The following is a 21,243-nucleotide window of genomic DNA, read 5'->3' on the forward strand; positions in this document are numbered from 1 at the left end:
CACAGAGCTAGTGCTCCATCAATGAAGTGACTGAGTGACAGCCAATGCAAATACTTCCCAGGACATATTCTCTCCCTTCTTATGGAGTTTCAGGCCTGGCTGAGATTCTTTGGCCACAAAGACCAAGCCATGGAATTGGGGACTGTAGATGATAATGATCTGGGACTGATATATGTGGCACAGAATTGAGCAAAGCCGATTAAGCAAATGCCATTGTCCCCATCTGCAGGAAGTGTAAGTCTATGCTGTCCAGGTCCCCACCTGCAGGAGGTACAGGAGCATCCTGGGAACCTTCCTGGCAGAGGCCCAGCCCAACCTAACCTACCCTCCCATCCCAGGCTGGAAACCTGTACCACCCCTCAGGTGGAAGTCAGCTGGAGCCCTACACAGCTTCTCCCTAAAAACATGAGGCTGGCCGGGTGCGGTGGCTCAAGCCTGTAATCCCAGCACTTTGGGAGGCTGAGGCGGGTGGATCACAAGGTCGAGAGATCAAGACCATCCTGGTCAACATGGTGAAACCCCGTCTCTACTAAAAATACAAAAAATTAGCTGGGCATGGTGGCACGTGCCTGTAATCCCAGCTACTCAGGAGGCTGAGGCAGGAGAATTGCCTGAACCCAGGAGGCGGAGGTTGCGGTGAGCCGAGATCGTGCCATTGCACTCCAGCCTGGGTAACAAGAGCGAAACTCCGTCTCAAAAAAAAGAAAAAAAAAAAAAAAAAAAAAAAAAACATGAGGCTGGTTTCCATGGGTGTCATTCTGTAGCTGTGGAGGCAGGGAGGGCTTTCCTGGAACCAGGCAGAGGTGGCACTGTGTATCATGATGCAATCCTTCCTGGCAGCTGCAGGGCACAAGAGGCCAGTTACAGAAGCCCCCTGACCTGGCCAGCCTCTGCATCGGGGAGGCCAGAGGCAGAAGGGGCAACAGGGAATCTCTCCTACTGAACAAACCATCCTGCTGCTCGCTGGCTCCTGTGTGATCCTGCAGGGGTAGGGTGCGTGTCTCACGCCTGTAATCTCAGCACTTTGGGAAGCTGAGGTGGGTGGATCACTTGAGGCCAGGAGTTTCAGACCAGCCTAGCCAACTTGGCAAAACCCCATCTCTACCAAAAAGCATGAAAAGTAGCCAGGTGTGGTGGTGGGTGCCTGTAATCACAGCTACTCAAGAAGCTAAGGCAGGAGAATTGCTTGAACCCGGGAGGTTGCAGTGAGCCAAGATTGCACCATTCACCGCACTCCAGCCTGGAAGACAGAGCGAGACTCCATCTCAAATAATAGCACATACTTATTAGAATATATATTATATATTTATTTTTAATTACATAACTACAATAATTATCATAACCATTATAATCGGTAATAAATATTTCACCGTGACAAGTGTAATTAGATTAGTGGTTCTTGATCCTTAACAAATAGAATCTCCTGAAAGATTTTCTAAAAATCAAAGCTCTCATGGCTCAGCCCAGACCCATTAAATCCATTCTCACAACCAGCTGCTGTGATGATCAATATGCCCATTTTGCAGATGGAAACACAGAGGCTGAGAGAGATGATCTACTTGTCAGGATCAACCAGCTAGTCAGTGCTGGGGCTGGGATTTGGACCTGGGCAGTCCAATGCCATCGGCTAGGTTTTTACCACTAGGTGAGTGTTTTTCAGGTACACAGTTTGCCCAGGTTCTTCAGTACAACAAGGGGGAGGGTGGCTTGGTCTGTGGGGTGACAAAAGGATGGGCTGGAGGGGCAAGCCCAAGTAACTTGAGTTTGGAGAGTCTCATCATGCAATAATGCTTGCAATGATGCTATTTTCTTTCTTTCTTTATTTCCTTTCTTTCTTTCTTTCTTTTTTCTGAGATGGAATCTCACTCTGTAGCACAGGCTGCAGTGCAGTGGCATGGTCTTGGATTACTGCAACCTGCGCCTCCCAGCTTCAAGGGATTATCCTGCCTCAGCCTCCTGAGTAGCTGGGATTATAGTGCATGCTATCACACCTGGTAATACTTGTATTTTAGTTTGGCCAGGCTGGTCTCAAACTCCTGACCTCATGATCCACCTACCTCGGCCTCCCAAAGTGCTGGGATGACAAGCATGAGTCACCGTGCTGAGCTTGCAGTGATACTTTTTTCTAGCTTGACCAAAATGTTGCCATGCTTATCATCTTGGACTTTCTGCATGAGGACAAGACCTGGTCTGTTCGAGGAGGAGTCCCCCCAACCCCCAGCTCACAGACTGGTACCAGTCTGCAGCCTCAGGAACTGGACCATACAGCAGGAGGTGAGAGGAGGAAAGGCGAGCATTGTGTCACCTGTGTTCATATCCATTCCACATCACATGCATTCCCACTTGATCTCCGCCTCCTGACACATCAGCAGTGGCATTAGATTCCAATAGAAGCATGAACCCTATTGTGAACTGCACATGTGGGATATCTGGGCTGCATGCTCCTTATGAGAATCTCATGTCTGATGATCTGTCACTGTCTTCCATCACCCCCAGATGGGACCGTCCAGTTGCAAGAAGACAATCTGAAATCATTATTTCATTACATGTTACAGTGTAATAAATGTACAATAAACGTAATGTGTTTGAATCATCCCAAATCCATGCACCCCACCCTGGGCCATAGAAAAACTGTCTTCCAGAAAACCAGTCCCTGGTGCCAAAAAGCTTGCAGACCACTGTGTTAGCATGTTCCCAACAGTGCCGCAGGTATTCTACTCAACCATCAGCACCTCTAACTTTCACAGAGATGGGAGGGAGGCTGAAATTTCAAATCTTCTAATGGCAAGGTTGGTTTCTTTGGCAACCAGCCCCACTGAGGCTGTCCAGGTGCCCCCAGCCATCAGTCATCTCATTAGCATACAAAAAACACATCATTTCATACATTACACTCAGGACACTGGGGCAGAGACCACACACAAACTCTTATTATGTTCCAGTAACCCATAGAATGGAAGAAAAAATCTGCACAGTAGATTCTTCATAAGCGTCTGTTATCCAGAATGTATAAATAACTTTTACAATTCAACAAAGACAATCCAATCTAAAAATTAATGAAGCTCTTTAATACACACTTCACCAGCAAGCACTTGAGAGATGTTTAACATTAGTCCTAATTCAAACCAGAAACAGATACCCCTTAACTCACACTAAAATAGTCATACTAAAAAAAAAAACAAGTGTTGACAAATATGTGCGGAAACGTGAACTATTTAACACTGCTTGTGACAATATGAAATGGTGCAGCATATGTGTCAAATAATTTGGAGTTTCTTCAAACAGTTGCAAGTAGATTTACCATACGACTCAGTGATTCCATTCCTAGCTATATACCCCAAAGACCTGAAAACAGGTGTTCAAACAAAAACTCGTATGCTCTTTAAATGTGTAAAGATCATAAACATGCAGGAAAGTCTTGGGAACACTGACAGTAAAACTGGATCAAAATGAAAAAACACATTATACTCCCAAGCGGGGCAGGAGGTAAAAGTGAAATGAGTTTGTGAACTGAATTATCACGTAGGAACCATGCTGATTTCCTGATCTAGGGGTTATGTGGTGGTAACCTAGGAGAGTTTCCATGCTCTGGATAAAGTATATCGGAGTATTTTGTGGGACGCTGCAAATCTGGTACAGCGATAACTGCTGGGGACTCTAAGAAAAGAAACATATTTTGCAATGCTACTGGAAGTTTCCTAGAAGTATCACATTATTAAAAAGTAAATTACTGCCAGGCGTGGTGGCTCAAGCCTGTAATCCCAGCACTTTGGGAGGCCGAAGCGGGTGGATCACGAAGTCAAGAGATCGAGACCACCCTGGTCAACATGGTGAAACCCCATCTCTACTAAAAATACAAAAAATTAGATGGGCATGGTGGCGTGTGCCTGTAATCCCAGCTACTCACAAGGCTGAGGCAGGAGAATTGCCTGAACCCAGGAGGCGGAAGTTGCGGTGAGCCGAGATCGCACCATTGCACTCCAGCCTGGGTAACAAGAGCGAAACTCCATCTCAAAAAAAAAAAAAAAAGTGGGGCCGGGCGCGGTGGCTCAAGCCTGTAATCCTAGCACTTTGGGAGGCTGAGGCGGGTGGATCACAAGGTCGAGAGATCGAGACCAACCTGGTCAACATGGTGAAACCCCGTCTCTACTAAAAATACTAAAAATTAGCTGGGCATGGTGGCACGTGCCTGTAATCCCAGCTACTCAGGAGGCTGAGGCAGGAGAATTGCCTGAACCCAGGAGGCGGAGGTTGCGGTGAGCCGAGATCGCGCCATTGCACTCCAGCCTGGGCAACAAGAGCAAAACTCCGTCTCAAAAAAAAAAAAAAAAAAAAAAAAAAGTAAATTACTTTTTAAAACAACCATATCAATACTACGCCAGAAAAGCAGAGACATCACCAAAATCCACTATAGAGGCTATGCTTCATCCAAAGCTGTGAACCCTTATAAAAGCCTCAACATCAACAGACTCCACTTAGTAGATATTATTATACTTATTAGTATTAGAGGCTACCGTGTGGATACATTAGTGTTACGGCACAGTGTGGATATTAGTGTTAGGACATGGTGTACATACTATGTTGGTGTTGGTGAACAGTGCAGATATTACATTAACATCAGGGAACCATGTGAATAGTATTACATTAGTATTAGAAGCAATGGTGTGGATATCAGATTAGCGTTAGGGTATGGTGTGAATATATTGGTGTTAGGGCACAGTATGGATATCATAGTAATGTTAGGGCATGCTGTGATTATTACATTAGAGGTCACTGTGAGAACATATCTTAGCAGCCACTGTGTCTGGATATTGACAATGATATCAGGGTGTAGTCATAATGATGAGATTTGGGGATTTCATTTTTCTAGATGAATTTCTTCCTTTGCTGAGTACTCTAAAGACTCTCTTCTCTGCACTCAGGGCCATGGAAAGGAAGCATTTTACTCACCAATGAACAAGACTAAGTTGACACAACCCTTGTGCTGCCCTGGCACCTCAGAGGGAAGTTGGTCAGGGGTGGGTTCACGCACCCTCTGGTGGCGCCAGAACTCAGCACAGACACTCTTACTCAGTTTCTCAGCAGATGTTCACCCCCGCCTGGCTGTCCTGAAATACCTATAAAATTCAATATTCAGTTTATTCAATGTAATAATTTTGAAAACTCAAGCCGAAATGAAGCCCACTGTAGTCATATCCTTCCCAAAAATAGTGATGGAAGACTTTGGAAGCCATGTAGAATGAAATGAATATATACACAAAATTAAAAAAAAAAAAAAACCTACTCAAAATAGTCCAGAGGCAGGAATATGAAATGCAAAACTATAAAAAATCTAAAAGAAAATCTAGATGACATTGGGTTTGGTGTTGAGTTTTAACACACAACATCAAATGCCAATTCATGAAAATATTGATAACAGACTTTATAAAGCTAAATATTCTACTGTGGAAAATTGTATTCAGAGAATAAAAAGACAAGACAGATGTGAGAAGATATTTACACAATACATAGGTGACTTTAAAACTGGTTAAATATCTGAACAGATATCCAACCACAGCAAATATACCGATAGTAGGCTGGGCATGGTGGATGCCCATCTCTACTAAAAATACAAAAATTACCCAGGCATGGTGGCGCATGCCTGTAATCCTAGCTGCTCGGGAGGCTGAGGCAAGACAATCGCTTGAACCTGGGAGGGGAGGTTGTGGTGGGCCAAGATCACACCATTCCTCTGCCCTACTGTGTATGTGAAAATGCAGATTCACTGAACCAGACTAAATTGTATTCACTGGAAGGTTGATCAAGGATTCAAAAGAATGCAACCTTTTGTTTTATCTACTTCTGACCTAGAACCACCCCCACTTCCTACTTCCAGTTGTTCCTCCTCACTGAACCAAATGACTGTACATCTTACGCATATTGATTGGTGTCTCCTGTCTCTCTAAAATGTATAAGAGCAAGCTCTACCCTGACCACTTTGGGCCCATGTTGTCAGGACCTCCTGAGGCTGTGTCATGGGCGTGTCCTTAACCTTGGTGAAATAAGATTTCTACTTGACTGAGACCTGACTCAGATATTTTGGGATCACAATCCACAGTCACCATGGTGTGACAGTTGACTACAGCATTCATTACAGAGATGTGCTATACAGGTTTGTAGCATGGGAGCAATAGGCTATACCATGTAATTTATGTGTGGAGTGGGCTGTACCATCTAGGATTTAAAAAGACACTCTATGGTGTTCAGACAAGGATGAAATCACCAAGGACAAATTTCTCAGAAAGAATTCACATCAATAGAAGATGCTTGAGTGTATTTTAAATGGTTAAAGCCTAGAAGAAAAAAATAGAAAGTCAACTCTTGTTTTGGTTTAATAACAAAGCTTAATAGAGTTAACATGTTTCATCTAATCTAAGATGCTAATGTTAACAAACATTATTTTATGCACCATCACAAATAGGTTGCCAATTAAACTGACTTTCTGAATAACAACAAAAATGTGAATTTACTGCTATTCATGCCAGTAAAGTAAAATGAAAATGAATTACAGTTTTGACATGTTACAGCAAAACAGGAGGAAGCCGTTAGCCTGAGGTCTTGCAAAGCAAATGGAAACCGAATTGGAGGCTTTAAAACTGATTTTAAAACATGAGCAAACCAACCCGTCAATGACAATAAACCCAGCTGCTAGTTGGCTTTATGACTATTGATGCTGAGGGAACCATCCCCACAACAGGCAGTCGCCTAGCTGGAGCCAAGGAGAAACCTCACTTAGCTGCCACCACTAACAGCTCGAAGTCCCAAGCCCTGTTTTCCATTCTGGTGCTTCAGGTGTGATTCACGAATCATTCCTTTGCTTAAATAAACTAAATTTATTTTGCCTAAAATTCTCTAACCCCTAAATCCTAACAACTAACCGGTAACCCCAAACTCTAACCCTAACCCGTAGCCCTAATCCTCACCCAAAGCCCTAAGCATACATTGGTTTCTGCGTTTGCACTGATACGTCACTGTTGATGATTCAAACTGCTGTATGGCGGCCGCAGGAGCAGCGCGGACTTTACAGTAACGCGCGGACAGAGGCCTTGCATCAGCATCACAGCTGTTTTCTACACGAGCACTGCGGGTGTTGTATTCACATTCCGGATGTCACAGCTGTCTTAGGAATGCACCATTGCGTTCCAAGGCTGCGGTGTGCACCTCGCACTGCCGCCACGTGGCCTTGGCTCGGAAGAACCTCGGCGAGCAGGACTCCGAGGGGCTTTTGGTGTCCAGGTTTCCACACCGAGATCTTCCTACTAGCCTCTGACCCTAAGCAGTCAGGCTGCAAACAGGAAGGATTTTACTCACTGTGGACGCGGCCCAGAGTCGTCCCCAGGTGAGGCTGTGCCCGCTAGGTCTGTGCTGTGGAGAACGCAGCTCCGCCCTCACGGGCCCCTCAGGTCTGCACTGAGGACGACGGAACTCCGCAGGCCGCCATGACGCAAGGCACACCGGGACCGTGACGCCGTCCGAAAAGGCGGCCCGGGCGCCCCCTGCTGGTGGCCGCTGGGCAGTGCGGGGCCCTCTCGCTCCCGGTGATGTGCCCACGCCCTCTTCCGGCGACGAGGGCCATGGCAGGGCCCTCCCACAGTGAGACCCGAGCCCCAGGGTCTGTGCTGAGGAGGTCGGAGCTCCACCTCCAAGTGCCCCCAGGTCAACACTGAGGAGAACACAACTCTGCAGACCACGTGGGTGGCGATGATGCACCTCGGGGGGCGGAGCCTCAGGACTCTGAAAAGGCGGGCTTGGGCGCCCTCTCCTGGCGGTGGACCAATGCAGGGCCCTCTTGCTCACACTGCAGTGGCAACATGCTCCCTGCTGGCAACTAGGGCAATGCAGCATCCTCTGGCTCACTGAGCTAGGGGGCTGTGCATATGTACACAATGTGCGCCTATATGTACATGCATACATACTGTACATCTGTACATAATGTAAACATGTAAATGTGCACATACTGTGCATCTCTACCTAATGTGCACATTATGTACACGTGTATATATAGTACATATGTACATAATGTGTACATTACGTGAACATGTGTACATTACGCATATGTGTACATATTGCACATCCGTACATAATGTGCACATTATGTAAACGTGTATATATTGTACAGCTGTACATAATGTACATAATGTGCACACATAAGTACACATGTACATATAGTACTTATGTACATTATGTACACGGTTACATATTGTAATACCAAAATAAATTAAAAGTACATAATGTGTACAATCTGTATATTTACCATGATATTACATATTGTATATATATTATTGTAATTACATATATCATTGTGATATTACAATAATGTATATATCATACACATGTGCATATAAATGTACATATTGTACAGATTATGTACATTTATTGTACATATGTCTTGTGTACACACATTTACATCACAGTAAAGGTACATATGGTACATATTATATACATTTATTGTAATATCCCAATAAACGTACACATTATGAGGATATTCTGGAATTTTTTTTAGTATATTAGATAAAAAATTATTCCTAATATCAGGGTGGGTATACACCCATGTGTGTATATCTTGTGATATTATCCATCATATCCTAAGTAGGTATTACTCTCATTGTGAAAGCAAGTGTACACTCTGTGACTGTTCCATTATCACAGGCGGTGTACAACGCTTCTGTGATATAGTTACTAATATCCTGGGGAGAGTACCCTGAATATCACAGGAAGTGTACACCACCACTGTAATATTGTTTCTAACGCATCCAAAAACGGAGAGGATATTACTCCAAGTATCTCAGGAAGCACACAAACCCCCAGTGATATTGTTCCTAATAACTAAGGGATTACAGATAATAATACTCACAATGTGACTGGGGCTGTACACCCGTCCTGTGATGTTGTTCCTAATATCCAGGGAAGGAGAGGATGATGTTACTGCCCATAGGGAAATACTCTCTGTATGGCAAGAGGTGTACATCAAGCTCTGATACGGTCACTAATGTCCAAAAAAAAAAAAAAAAATTATATTGAATTAAACATTGCAAGGGGTGAAAACCCCCTGTGCTGTCAATCCTAATGTCAAGGAAGGTAAGGATGACATTTTTGTCAATATCAAAGAGATGTAACTAGAACTAGTGTTATTGTGCTTAATATATAAAAAAAAAAAACCCAGAATAACATTATGATTTCCCTATGATATGGTTCTGAGTATCACATTACACAACATTTTCAAAACAGATGGTCCCTAGGAGCCAGGGTGGGCCAGGGGGCTGCTACGGGCACTCTGGATGGGGCTGTGGGCACAGCCCCCTAGCCAGGAGGTCCCTAATAGCCAGGGTGGGCCGGGGGCTGCTATGGGCCCTCTGGCGAGGGGTGCGGGCACAGCCTCCTAGCCAGGGGGTCCCTAGTAGCCAGGGTGGGCCAGGGGCTGTGTGTGGGCACAGCCTCCTAGCCAAGGAATCCCTAGCAGCCAGGGTGGCCTGGGGGGCTGCTACGGTTTTAGCTGTGTATTTTGAAAAAGTTGTCTCTAAGTGCTATAGCTGATGAAATCAGAATGAGTGATCTGTGTCTACTTGAGTTGAGCTTTCTTTTAGTAATAAAGGATTAAGTTCTATTTGAATTCTTTAGAACTGACTCTCATTCTTGTCAGTCAACTGTGAATTTTCTGTGTTAATTTCTAGCAGAGGTAATAGAGTTAATCCAAAACCATAGGTGTATTAAAGTCCAGATTGACAAGTATACTCAACAAACCAGGCACTGAGCTGGAAGAGGGATCTTTTCCGGCCCACATAAATCCCTGCACAGAAATCGAGAAACAGAGACAGAAAGGGACTCACCTAAGGCTTGTCACTTGAAAGTGAGTGGCTGACTGACTAGCAGAGGGCTGGAAATCAAATCCAAATCTCCTGACCTCTAATTTCAAAGGGTGCACTGCCTCCCCAAGGCCCAGTTTCACAGGTAGATAGCTTAACAAGGGCTTTACTGGATTGAAGTCAACATTAAAAGACATCGGAACAGTCTTTGGCCCCTTGTCTCTAACGAGAATTTGTCCAGGTAATATTTTAACACTGGGTCTAACCTGAGAGATCTGGACTTTCAGCCTGAAACTCTTGAAAAGGATTGATTAACTTAGGAGTTCCTGCTACAAAGTAAGAGTCAAGAACCATTTTCAGCAAAGGTGAGCTGACCTCAGTGGTCAATAGGAAATGAGCTCGTTTCAATTACCACCCTCTCACTAATCATCAAGATAAAATTTCTTAAAACATACCTGTATTGTGTTTTTCGGAGGGCTGGGGGTTATCCAAGATTCTGAGTAACATGCTACCACAGGAAGGCGATGCTGTTCACTCCTGAAGACAGACACACAGACACACACACACACACACACACACACACACACACAGTCTAAACACACAACTGGTAGTGTCCAGCCAGATACTTGTCAGATACTTAGCAGTATGAGGAGGGCTTTGAAGTCATCCATGCTGCAAAGGAAGAGACACCTTTCCCTATTCACATGTCCATTCTCCCTCCTTCTCCCCCAATGCTGCCTCCCCCTTAAGCCCACTCATTACTACGTAGAACAAAATTAGGCAGGGCTCTCAGGTTAAAGCATTGTCAATGATGCTCTCATTAAAAATAACAGCACAGTCAAATGGAGAGCATGCTTGCATATAAAATGTGATTAATTCTTTCAGACATGGCTCATGATGACTGGGACCATGCCTCCAGGGAGACGCTCTGCTCTGCAGCCATCCAAGCTGTGTGCCTGGCCACCACCCAAAGTGCTTCACACTCTCATTTCACCCTTAGAGGCAGACAAGAGGACTGCAAAGGACTCACATGTCTCCTGTGCTCTCTGAAAAAGACTCCCATTTCTCCTGGGGACCAAAAGGAAAAACAAAAGTTGTTTTTTCTTTGTAGAGCACACAACTTTTTCAAAATACACAGCTAAAACTGTTCCTGCTTTAAGTGCTATAGCCCTAGCCCTAGCCCTAGCCCTAGCCCTAAACCTAACCCTAATCCCGAACCCGAACCCGAACCCTAACCCTAACCCTAACCCTTTTTTGAAATCGACTTTTCTGGAATCAACTTGCCTGGCCTTTTCTCAAATTGACTTTTCTGGAATCAACTTGTTTGGCCTTGTCTGAAATCGACTTCTCTGGAATCGACTTGCCTGGCCTTGTCTCAAATCGACTTTTCTGGAATTGACTTGCCTTGTCTGAAATTGATTTTTCTGAAATCCACTTGTTTGGTCTGAAATTGACTTGCCTGGCCTTGCCTGAAATCGATTTCTTTGGAAGGACTTGTTTGATCTTGCCTGAAATCCATTTCTCTGGAATCGACATGCCTTGTCTGAAATCGATTTTTCTGGAATCCACTTACTTGATCTGAAATCGACTTTTCCGAAATCGACTTGCCTGGCCTTGCCTGCAATCGATTTTCCTGGATTCGACTTGCCTGGCCTTGCCTGAAATCGACTTTTCTGGAACCCACTTACTTGGTCTGGAATCGACTTTTCTGGAATCTACTTGTTTGGCTTTGCTGGAAATCCATTTTTCCTGGATTCGACCTGTCTTGCCTGAAATTGATTTTTCTGGAATCGACTTGTTTTGCCTTGCCTGGAATCCATTTTCCTGGATTTGACTTGCCTTTTTTTTTTTTTGAAATCGACTTTTCTGGAATCCACTTGTTTCGTCTGAAATCGATTTTTCTGAAATGGACTTGCCTAGCCTTGCCTGTAATCGATTTTTCTGAAATCTGCTTGCCTCCCCTTGTCTGAAATCGATTTTTCTGGAATCGACTTTCCTTGCCTGAAATAGATTTTTTGGGGAATCGACTTGCTTGACCTTGCCTGAAATCAATTTCTCTGGAATCGACGTGCCTTGTCTGAAATCGACTTTTTCTGAAATTGACGTGCCTGGCCTTGCCTGAAATCCATTTTCCTAAAGCACTTAAAGCGGGGACCATTTTAGCTCTGTATTCTTAATACAGTGGCTCACTCCTGTAATCCCAGCAATTTGGGAGGCTGAGGCGAGCAGAGCACCTGACGTTAGCAGTTCGAGACCAGCCTGACCAACATGAAGAACACCTGTCTCTATGGAAAATAAAAAAATTAGCTGGGCATAGTGGCATGTGCCTATAATCCCAGCTCCTCAGCTGGATGAGGAAGGAAGATCACTTCAACCTGGGAGGTGAAGTTTGCAGTGAGCCGAGGTGGTGCTACTGCACTCCAGCCTGGGCGACAGAGAAAGTCTCCGTCTAAAAAAAAAAAAAAAAAAAAAAAAAAAAAAAAAAAATTCAAATAATTTCACACTAGAATAGTTATACTAAAAAACAAAACAAAAAAAAGAGTTGACAAAGATGTGCAGAAACTTGAACCCATAAACACTGCTTCTGACAGTATTAAACGGTCCAGCCTATGTGTAAAATCGTTTGGTATTTCTTCAAACACTTGCAAATAGATTTGCCATATGACTCAATTATTCCATTCTTCGGCATATACCGCAAAGAACTGAAGACAGGTGTTCAAACAAAAACTTGAATGCTCTTTAAGTGTGTCAAGGTGACAAATACGCAGGAAAGTCTGGGGAACAGGGCCAGGAAAAGAAAACTGGATCAGAACAATGAAAAACACATCATACTCCCAGGTGGTGCAGAAGGTAAAAGTGAAATGAGTTTGTAGACTGAATTATCATGTAGAAACCGTGCTGATTTCCTGATCTAGGGGTTATGTGGTGGTTACCTGGGAGAGTGTACTTTGGGCAAAATATACTGAAGTATTTTCTGGGACATTGTAAATCTGGTACAGCAACAACTGCTGCAAAATCTAAGAGAAGAAACAGGTTATACTTTGTACTGCTATTGGAAGATTCCTAGAAGTATGACATTATTGGAAAGCAAACTACTTTTTAGAACAACCATATCAATACCATGCCAGGAAAGCAAAGACCTCATCAAAATCCATTATAGAGGCTATAGTTCAACCAAAGCTGTGAAATCCTTATAAAAGTCTCCATGTCAACAGAGTTCACTTAGTAGATACTACTGTATTTACTAGTATTAGAAGCTACTGTGTGGATATATTAGGGTTATGGCATGATATGGATATTAGTGTTAGGACATGGTGTGAATATTATACTGGTGTTAGGGCACGGTGTGATTACTATATTACAGACCACTGTGAGATACTTATTAGCAGCCACTGTGTCTTGTACACTGACAAGATCAGAGTGTAGTCTAAACAGTGGATTTGATGGTTTCCTTTGTCTAGCTGAATTCCTTCCTCTGCTGAGTACTCTCTGAAGACTCTCTCCTCTGCAGTCAGGGCTTTAGACAGGAAGTTTGTTACTCACCAATGAATAACACCAAGTTGACACGACCTTCATGCTGCCCTGAGGAAGATAAAGCTCCTTGCCACTTCTGGCACCTCAGAGGGAAGTTGGTCAGGGGTGGGTTCGTGCACCCTCTGGTGATGCCAGAGCTCAGCACAGACACTCTTGCTCAGTTTCTAGGTGGACGTGCAACCGCACCTGGCTGTCCTGAAATACCTATAAAATTCAATATTGAGTTTATGCAATGTAATAATTTTAGAAATTCAAACCAAAATGAAGCCCACTGTAGCCATTCCTTCCCAAAGATGGTGATGGAAGACTTTGGAAGCCATGTAGAATAAAATGAATAAACACACAAATTAAGAAAAACAAAAACCTACTCAAAATAGTCCAGAGACTGTAATTTTTTTTTTTTTTTTGAGACGGAGTTTCGCTCTTGTTACCCAGGCTGGAGTGCAATGGCAAGATCTCGGCTCACCACAACCTCCGCCTCCTGGGTTCAGGCAATTCTCCTGCCTCAGCCTCCTGAGTAGCTGGGATTATAGGCACGCACCACCATGCCCAGCTAATTTTTTGTATTTTTAGTAGAGACGGGGTTTCACCATGTTGACCAGGTTGGTCTCGATCTCTCGACCTCATGATCCACCCGCCTCGGCCTCCCAAAGTGCTGGGATTACAGGCTTGAGCTACCGCGCCCGGCCCAGAGACTGTAATTTTAAATGCAAAACTATAAAAAATCTAAAAGAAAATCTATATGACATTGAGTTTGGTGTTGACTTGTAACATAAAACATCAAATGTCAATTCATGAAAATATTGATAACACAGACTTTATAAAACTAAGTATTCTACTGTGCAAAACTATTCAGAGAACAAAAAGACAAGAGAGATGTGAGAAGATAATTACAAAATACATACGTGATTTTAAAACTGGGTAAATATCTGAACAGATACCTAACCAAAGCAAATATACTGATAGTAGGCTGGGCATGGTGGCTCATGCCTGTCATCCCACAACTTTCGAAGGCTTAGATGGGTAAATAATCTGAGGTCAGGAGTTCCAGACCAGCCTGGCCAACATGGCAAAACCCCATCTCTACTAAAAATACAAAAAATTAGCCAAGCGTGCTGGTGGGCACCTGTAATCCCAGCTACTTGGGAGGCTGAAGCAGGAGAATCACTTAAACATGGGAGCTAGAGGGTGCAATGAGCCAGTATCGTGCCATTGCACTCCAACCTAGGTTACAGAGCAAGAAAGACTCCATCTCAAAAAAAAAATGTTAATAACATATCTGACACATGTTGATATGTTAATACGAGGGGAAACTAGTTTGGGTCTACACAGGAAATCTGCATTTTCCTCCCAATTTCAGTGTGAATCTAAAACCAATTTAAAATAAAACCTTTATTTAAAAATTATAAATTTTTAAAAATATCTGCTTACTTATTTGTACTAATAATAAGTAGTAATTGACACTAACTACTACTTTTCAAAACAAGGGCATTCATGATGCTGCAAAGTAATTTATGCAAACATATATAATTTCAATGAAATGCCTATTTTACAAGATTTATGTTAAAATAACACATCCATGTAAACATATTTATGGTATCTTTTTTCTTGTGGTGTGGTTCACTCTCTAGGAAATCTAGTCACCTTAGAACCAAGGAAAGAATTCAGATTTTGGAGACTATTTCAATTTACAGCAGGACGTTTTCAAAAATACAACTTTAAAAAAAAAAATTTCTTCCGATCGATGTGGTGACGTCATGCTCTCCCGGGCGTGACCGATCCGTGGCGGGCGAGGGATGGCCATTCATGGTGAATGGGACTGCTCTTCTCGTCCTGCCCGCGGGGGCCCCTTGCCTCTCTTCTCCCTGCCTGTGGGGTTTGCCTTGGGAGAGGCGTAGGGGTACAGAATCCGGCTCGACCTCGCTGTGCTTCCCCGATCCGTTGCCTGGCGGGGGCGGTGGCGGCGGGGTCATCTGACGGGGCAGGCATCCCTCGCTCTTGCCTCCTGTGGTTGTTGCCTTGCGGGGGCGGGCCCCTCTCCACGGCGGTGGGGGGCTGTCCCGCCAGCCCGCCATGCTGCCCTTGCCGGGGGTGGTGTGAGCGTTGGCTCCGCTTGGGCCTTTGCGGTGCTCCTGGAGCACTCCGGGCTGTCCCTCAGGTGCCCGAGGCCGAGCGGTGGTGCTGTTCCAGCCCCTGGGGCCCCCTCCTCCGGTTGCTCCCGTGGGGTCTGCGTGTGGGTCCTGAGGAGGAGCTCAGCTCGTCAGAGGGGGGGTCGTCGAGGTGGTCAAGCAAGGTGCACCCCTCCCGCGCAGGGTAAGGGGCGCCTCTGGTTTTCCTCCTCTTGCCAAAGACCACCCCTCCCTTTCCCAGGTGTCCCTGAGCGCCTCCATGGGTGGCCCAATGAGGGGCGACCAGTTTATTAATTTAATTTATATATATTAAATAAAAAAATTAAAATAGCAATTGATTGTGACTGAATCACTTATTATAATGAATTCTTGTCTTTGTTTTGTTTCCCAGCATTCCTTTTAGCTACAATACAACAAAAGCAAATATTTGCCATTGGAAAAAATATTCAAAGGAAGACTGTAAAGGGAATTTGTGACCACAATTATTCAATGTTTCATGATGATGCTTTCTAATACTGAAAAGTTTAAAGGGATAGTCAAAGTTATTCCCCCAAAGATGCTTTGAAGAAATTGATGAAACTAGAGAAACAAAAGTGGCAGGACAATCAATGTGACTTTAGATGTCACCGTGTCTCGTGAGAAAAAGTAATTTACCTTTAGAGGATCGCCAAGAATTACTGGAAGCCCAGACTCTGGAATGTATCTAAATTTAGTTGTCAATATCACTAGCAATGAATGTGATAAAAAGGGATCTCTGTTTTATTTGTGTAATACAATACCAACGCAGTATTTAACGTTCCAAGGAAAACAAGTTATACCTGAAATACAGTTGACAATATCAGAATCAAAATAAGCTTCCTGACCAGCCATGGTGGCTCACGCCTGTAATCCCAAGACTTTGAGAGGCCAAAGCAGGCGGATCACCAGAGGTCGGGAGCTCCAGACCCGCCTGACAAACACGGAGAAACCCCATCTCTACTAAAAATACAAAAATTACCCAGGCTTGGTGGTGCATGCCTGTAATCCCAGCTACTGGGGAGGATGCGGCAAGACAATCGCTTAAACCAGGGAGGAGGCGGGTGTGCTGGGCCAAGATCACACCATTCTTCTGCCCTACTGTCTATGTAAAAATGCAACTTCACTGAACCAGACTAAATTGTATTCAGTGGAAGGCTGATCAAAAAATTCAGAAGAATGCAACTTTTGTTTTATCTACTTCTGACCTAGAACCACCCCCCACCCCGCCTTCCTACTTCCAGTTGTTCCACCTCACTGAACCAAATGACTTTACATCTTGCACATATTGATTGGTGTCTCTTGTCTCTCTAAAATATATAAAAGCAAGCTCTACCCTGACCACCTTGGGCCCATGTTGTCAGGACCTCCTGAGGCTGTGTCATGGGCATGTCCTTAACCTTGGCGAAATAAGCTTTCTACTTGACTGAGACCTGACTCAGATATTTTGGGATCACAATCCACAATCACCATGGTGTGACATTTGACTACAGCATTCAGTACAGAGATGAGCTATACAGGTATGGTATGTAGCCTGAAAGCAAGAAGCTATACTATATCACTTACACCATCCAGGTTTTATAAGGACACTCGATGGTGTTTGCACAAAGATGAAATCACTAAGGACACATTTCTCAGACAGTATCCACATTGTTAGGAGATGCTTGAGTGTATTTTAATTGGTTAAAGCCTAGGAGGAAAAAAAAGCAACTGAACTCCTGTTATGGTTTCATAACAAAGCTTAATAGAGTTAACATATTTCATCTAATCTAAGATGCTAATAATTAACAGACATTATTTTATGCAACATCACAAATAGGCTGCCAATTAAACTGACTTTCTGAATGACAACAAAAATGTGAACTTACTTTTATTAATGCCAGGAAAATAAAATGAAAATGAATTATCGTTTTGATATGTTAAAGCAAAAAAGGAGGAAGCCGTTAGCCTGAGGTCTTGCCTAAGCAAACAGAAACCGAACTTCGAGGCATGCAAACTGACTTAAAAACATGAATAAACCAATTAGTCAATGACAGAAAGCCCAGCTGCCAGCTGGCTGTATGACTTACACTGAGGGAACCATCCGCACAACCTGCGGTCGCCCAGCTGGAGCCCATGAGAAACCTCACTCAGCTGCCACCGCTAAGAGCTGGAAGCCCCAAGCCCTGTTTTCCGTTCTGGTGCTTCAGGCATGATTCATGCATCATTCCTTCCTTCAAATTTGCCTAAAATTTTTCTAACCCCTGTATCCTAACCCCTAACTGGTAACCCCGAACTCTAACCCTATCCGCTAGCCCTAATCCTCACCCTAAACCCTAACCATACGTTAGTTTCTACGTTTGCACTGATATGTCCGTGTTGCGTATTGAAACTGCAGTACTGGCAGGGCCGCATGACTAGTGCGGATTTTATAGTAACATGTTTGGACTGAGGCCTTGCATCAGCATTCGGTGTTTCCTACCTGAGCACTGGGCTTATTGTATCCGTATTTCAGAGGCCATCTCTGCCTCGGGAACGCTCCATTTGTCTTCTGAGGCTGCTGGGTGCACCTCACACCGCAGCCGCCTGGCCTTGGGCGGGAGAACCCAGGTGCGCAGGGTTCAGAGGGGCTTTTCGTGTCCAGTTTCCCACACAGAGCTCTTCGTACTAGTCTCTGACCCTCAGCAGTCAGGAATGCAAACAGGAAGGATTTTACTCACCGTGGACAGGGCCCAGAGTTGTCCCAAACCGAGGCTGTGCCCGCTACGTCTGTGCCGTGGAGAACGCAGCTCCGCAGATCGCCCTGACGCGATGCACGCCGGCGCCCTGACGCCCACTGAAAAGGCACGCTCGGGCGCCCCCTGCTGGTGGCCAGGCGGTGGGGGCCCTCTTGCTCATGGTCCTGTGTCTGCACCCCCCTGATGGCAGCTGGGGCCACCGCAAGCCCCTCTTGCAGTAAGAACCCCGCCCCAAGGTCTGTGCTGAGGAGGACGCAGTTCCACCCTCACAATGCCCCCCAGTTCTGTAAGGAGGAGAACGCACCTCTGCAGACCGCTGTGACTCAATGCACCATGGTGGTGTGACAGGATGCACACCGGTGGAGGAGCCTCAAGAATCTGAAAGGTGGGTGTGGGGGCCCCTACTGGGGGCCTGCACTGCAGGGCCCTCTTGCTCACGATGCTGTGCCCACGCCCCCTTCTGGCTAGGTCCACTGCAGGGCCCTCTGACAGTGTGGTGACCGGCATCACCTGCTGGCAGCTGGAGCACTGCAGGGCCCTCTTGCTCAGTGTAGTGGCAATATGCCCGCTGCTGGCAAACAGGGCAGTGCTACATCCTCTTGCTCAAGGTGTGGTGCCTGTGCTGCTGGGCACTCTTACTCTCGGTGGAGTGGGGTCACGCCCCCGGCTGGCCGCTGGGGCACTGCAAGACCCTCTTGCCCATAGCGTCCTGGCAACACTCCCGTGATGGCAACTGGAGTACTGCAGGGTTCTCTTGCTCATGGTGTGGTATTCGCTGGGATTACAAGTGTGTGCCACCATGCCTGGCTAATTTTGTATCTTTAATACAGTCAGGATTTCTCCATGTTGGCCAGGCTGGTCTCAAACACCCAACCTCAGGTAATCTGCCCGCCTCAGCCTCCCAAAGTGCGGGGATTATGGGCATGAGCCACCTAGCTCGGCCTAATTTTTTGATTTGTCATAGAGACAGGGTTTTGCCATGTTACCTATGCTGCGGGGTTTCCTTCTGATGAGATGAAAATATTCTGGAATTAGGTAGAGGAGATGGCTGTACAGCATTGTGAATCTACTAAAAACGAACTGTACACATTAAAATGGAAGAAGTGGTGACTTATACAAATTTTATTTTGATTGATTGATTGATTGATTTTTTCTGGTCTGACATGACCCTAGGCTTGTCAGTCAATATTTTGATTTTTTTAAAAAGGACAACGATGAGTTGAAACGTTTAAGGACCTATCAATAGAAATGGTAAGAAGACAGCGCATGGCTGGGCGCGGTGGCTCACGCCTGTAATCCTAGCACTTTGGGAGGCCAAGGTGGGTGGATCACCTGCGGTCAGGAATTCAAGACCAGCCTGGCCACCATGGTGAAAACCCATCTTTAAAAAAAAAAAAAGAAGAAGAAGAAGACAGCGCAGAAGAGGGCAGGGCTGAGACTCAAGGGAGACAGCACGCTCCCCGCGGCCTCCTGCTGTCTGCGGGGCACCTGGAGCCCTGAGACCCCGCTCCTACCTGACCCCTGCCTGCTGACTCCTAACCATCTGGCTTGTGCAGCTTCTTCAGCTCCCACTGCCCCCAGAGTGAAGGCTGCTCGTCCACACTCACCTGGCCTCGGTGACGCCAGCAGCGTTTCCCCTGCACACGCTCTCCAGCTGCACGTAGACCGAGTAGTTGACCCAGCTCCACTCGGGGTCACAGATGGCCAGGAAGTTGGGGTGCAGGTGGCCGATCGTGTACTTGGCCAGGTTCATTAGAGACTGGCTCACAGCCGCCCCAAAGAGGAAGGTCCCCAGCACCTTGTACACGGCAGCCACATAATTATTGAAGTCAGAGCAGGAATAGAGCCGGTCTGTGGGCACCAGGAAGGCTTCTCCCGCCGAGACCTGCATGTGGGGCAGCTGCGGTGACCAGAGGGGTTCCTGGTCAGCCCATGGGCCTCCCCAAGTCTGCTGCAGAGCTGGAGACTCTAAAGGTGCCCTAGCTGGGCTCGGTGGCTCACGCCTGCCAGCCCAGCACTGTGGGAGGCTGAGGCGGGAGGATCACCTGAGGTCAGGCATTCAAGACCAGCCTGACCAACATGGTGAAACCTGTCTCTACTAAAAATACAAAAATTAGCATGCCTGTAGTCCCAGCTACTGGGGAGACTGAGGCAAGAGAATCTATTGAACCCAGGAGGCAGAGGTTACAGTGCGTGGAGATCCTGCCATTGCACTCCAGACTGGGCAACAAGAGCAAAACTCCATCTCAAAACACAAAAGGGGGTTCCTATTACCCACAAGTACCACTCGGGGCAAGGCTGTGTCCCCCAGCCCCCCACAGACCTCCAGGCCACCCCCAACAGGAACCCAGGGTTAGGCTGTACCCCATCCTGCCCCCCTCCCTGTCCCTCTGAACCCCTCCTGCCTTACAAGGATGACGGTGGCTGTGATGGTGACCCCGGCCAGAGCCCAAGGGTGATGGTGTCTGGACGATAGGGGTACCGGATGGAGTCATCCCCACAGTAAAATCCTCGGTTATACAGGGTGTTCACCAGCGACAGGACAGCGAAGGACAGGGAGGCTGGAGGGGGAGAAGGGCCTGGGAGCTGTGAGGTTCTCAAACCAGCTGGGCCATGGGGCCCCCACACCCGCCTTGGCCTCGAGGCCTGCTCCCACCAACAAGGAAGAGCTTTCCTCACAGCACGTGGGAGGCCCAAGCGACACTCCTTTCCCATCACCCTCAGATGAGCACGAACTCCCCAGGCCCTCTCCCCCTCACACCCTCCCTCTGCTCCTTGAAAAACCGGGCAAGGCCGGGCACGGTGGCTCACGCCTGTAATCCCAGCACTTTGGGAGGCCGAGGCGGGTGGATCACGAGGTCAAGAGATCGAGACCATCCTGGTCAACATGGTGAAACCCCATCTCTACTAAAAATACAAAAAATCAGCTGGGCATGGTGGCGCGTGCCTGTAATCCCAGCTACTCAGGAGGCTGAGGCAGGAGAATTGCCTGAACCCAGGAGGCGGAGG

The 21,243-nt window shown here is 46.0% G+C and overlaps 1 pseudogene; it reads right to left on the reverse strand.

Annotated features, from left to right (window-relative positions):
* Positions 1 to 20,949, reverse strand: part of LOC141585303 (phospholipid phosphatase 2-like) — a 152,267-nt pseudogene extending 131,318 nt beyond the window's left edge.
* Positions 20,950 to 21,243: the final 294 nt, after the last annotated feature.

This window comes from Saimiri boliviensis, chromosome 8 (assembly GCF_048565385.1).
Source record: "Saimiri boliviensis isolate mSaiBol1 chromosome 8, mSaiBol1.pri, whole genome shotgun sequence".
Classification (NCBI taxonomy): Eukaryota; Metazoa; Chordata; class Mammalia; order Primates; family Cebidae; genus Saimiri; species Saimiri boliviensis.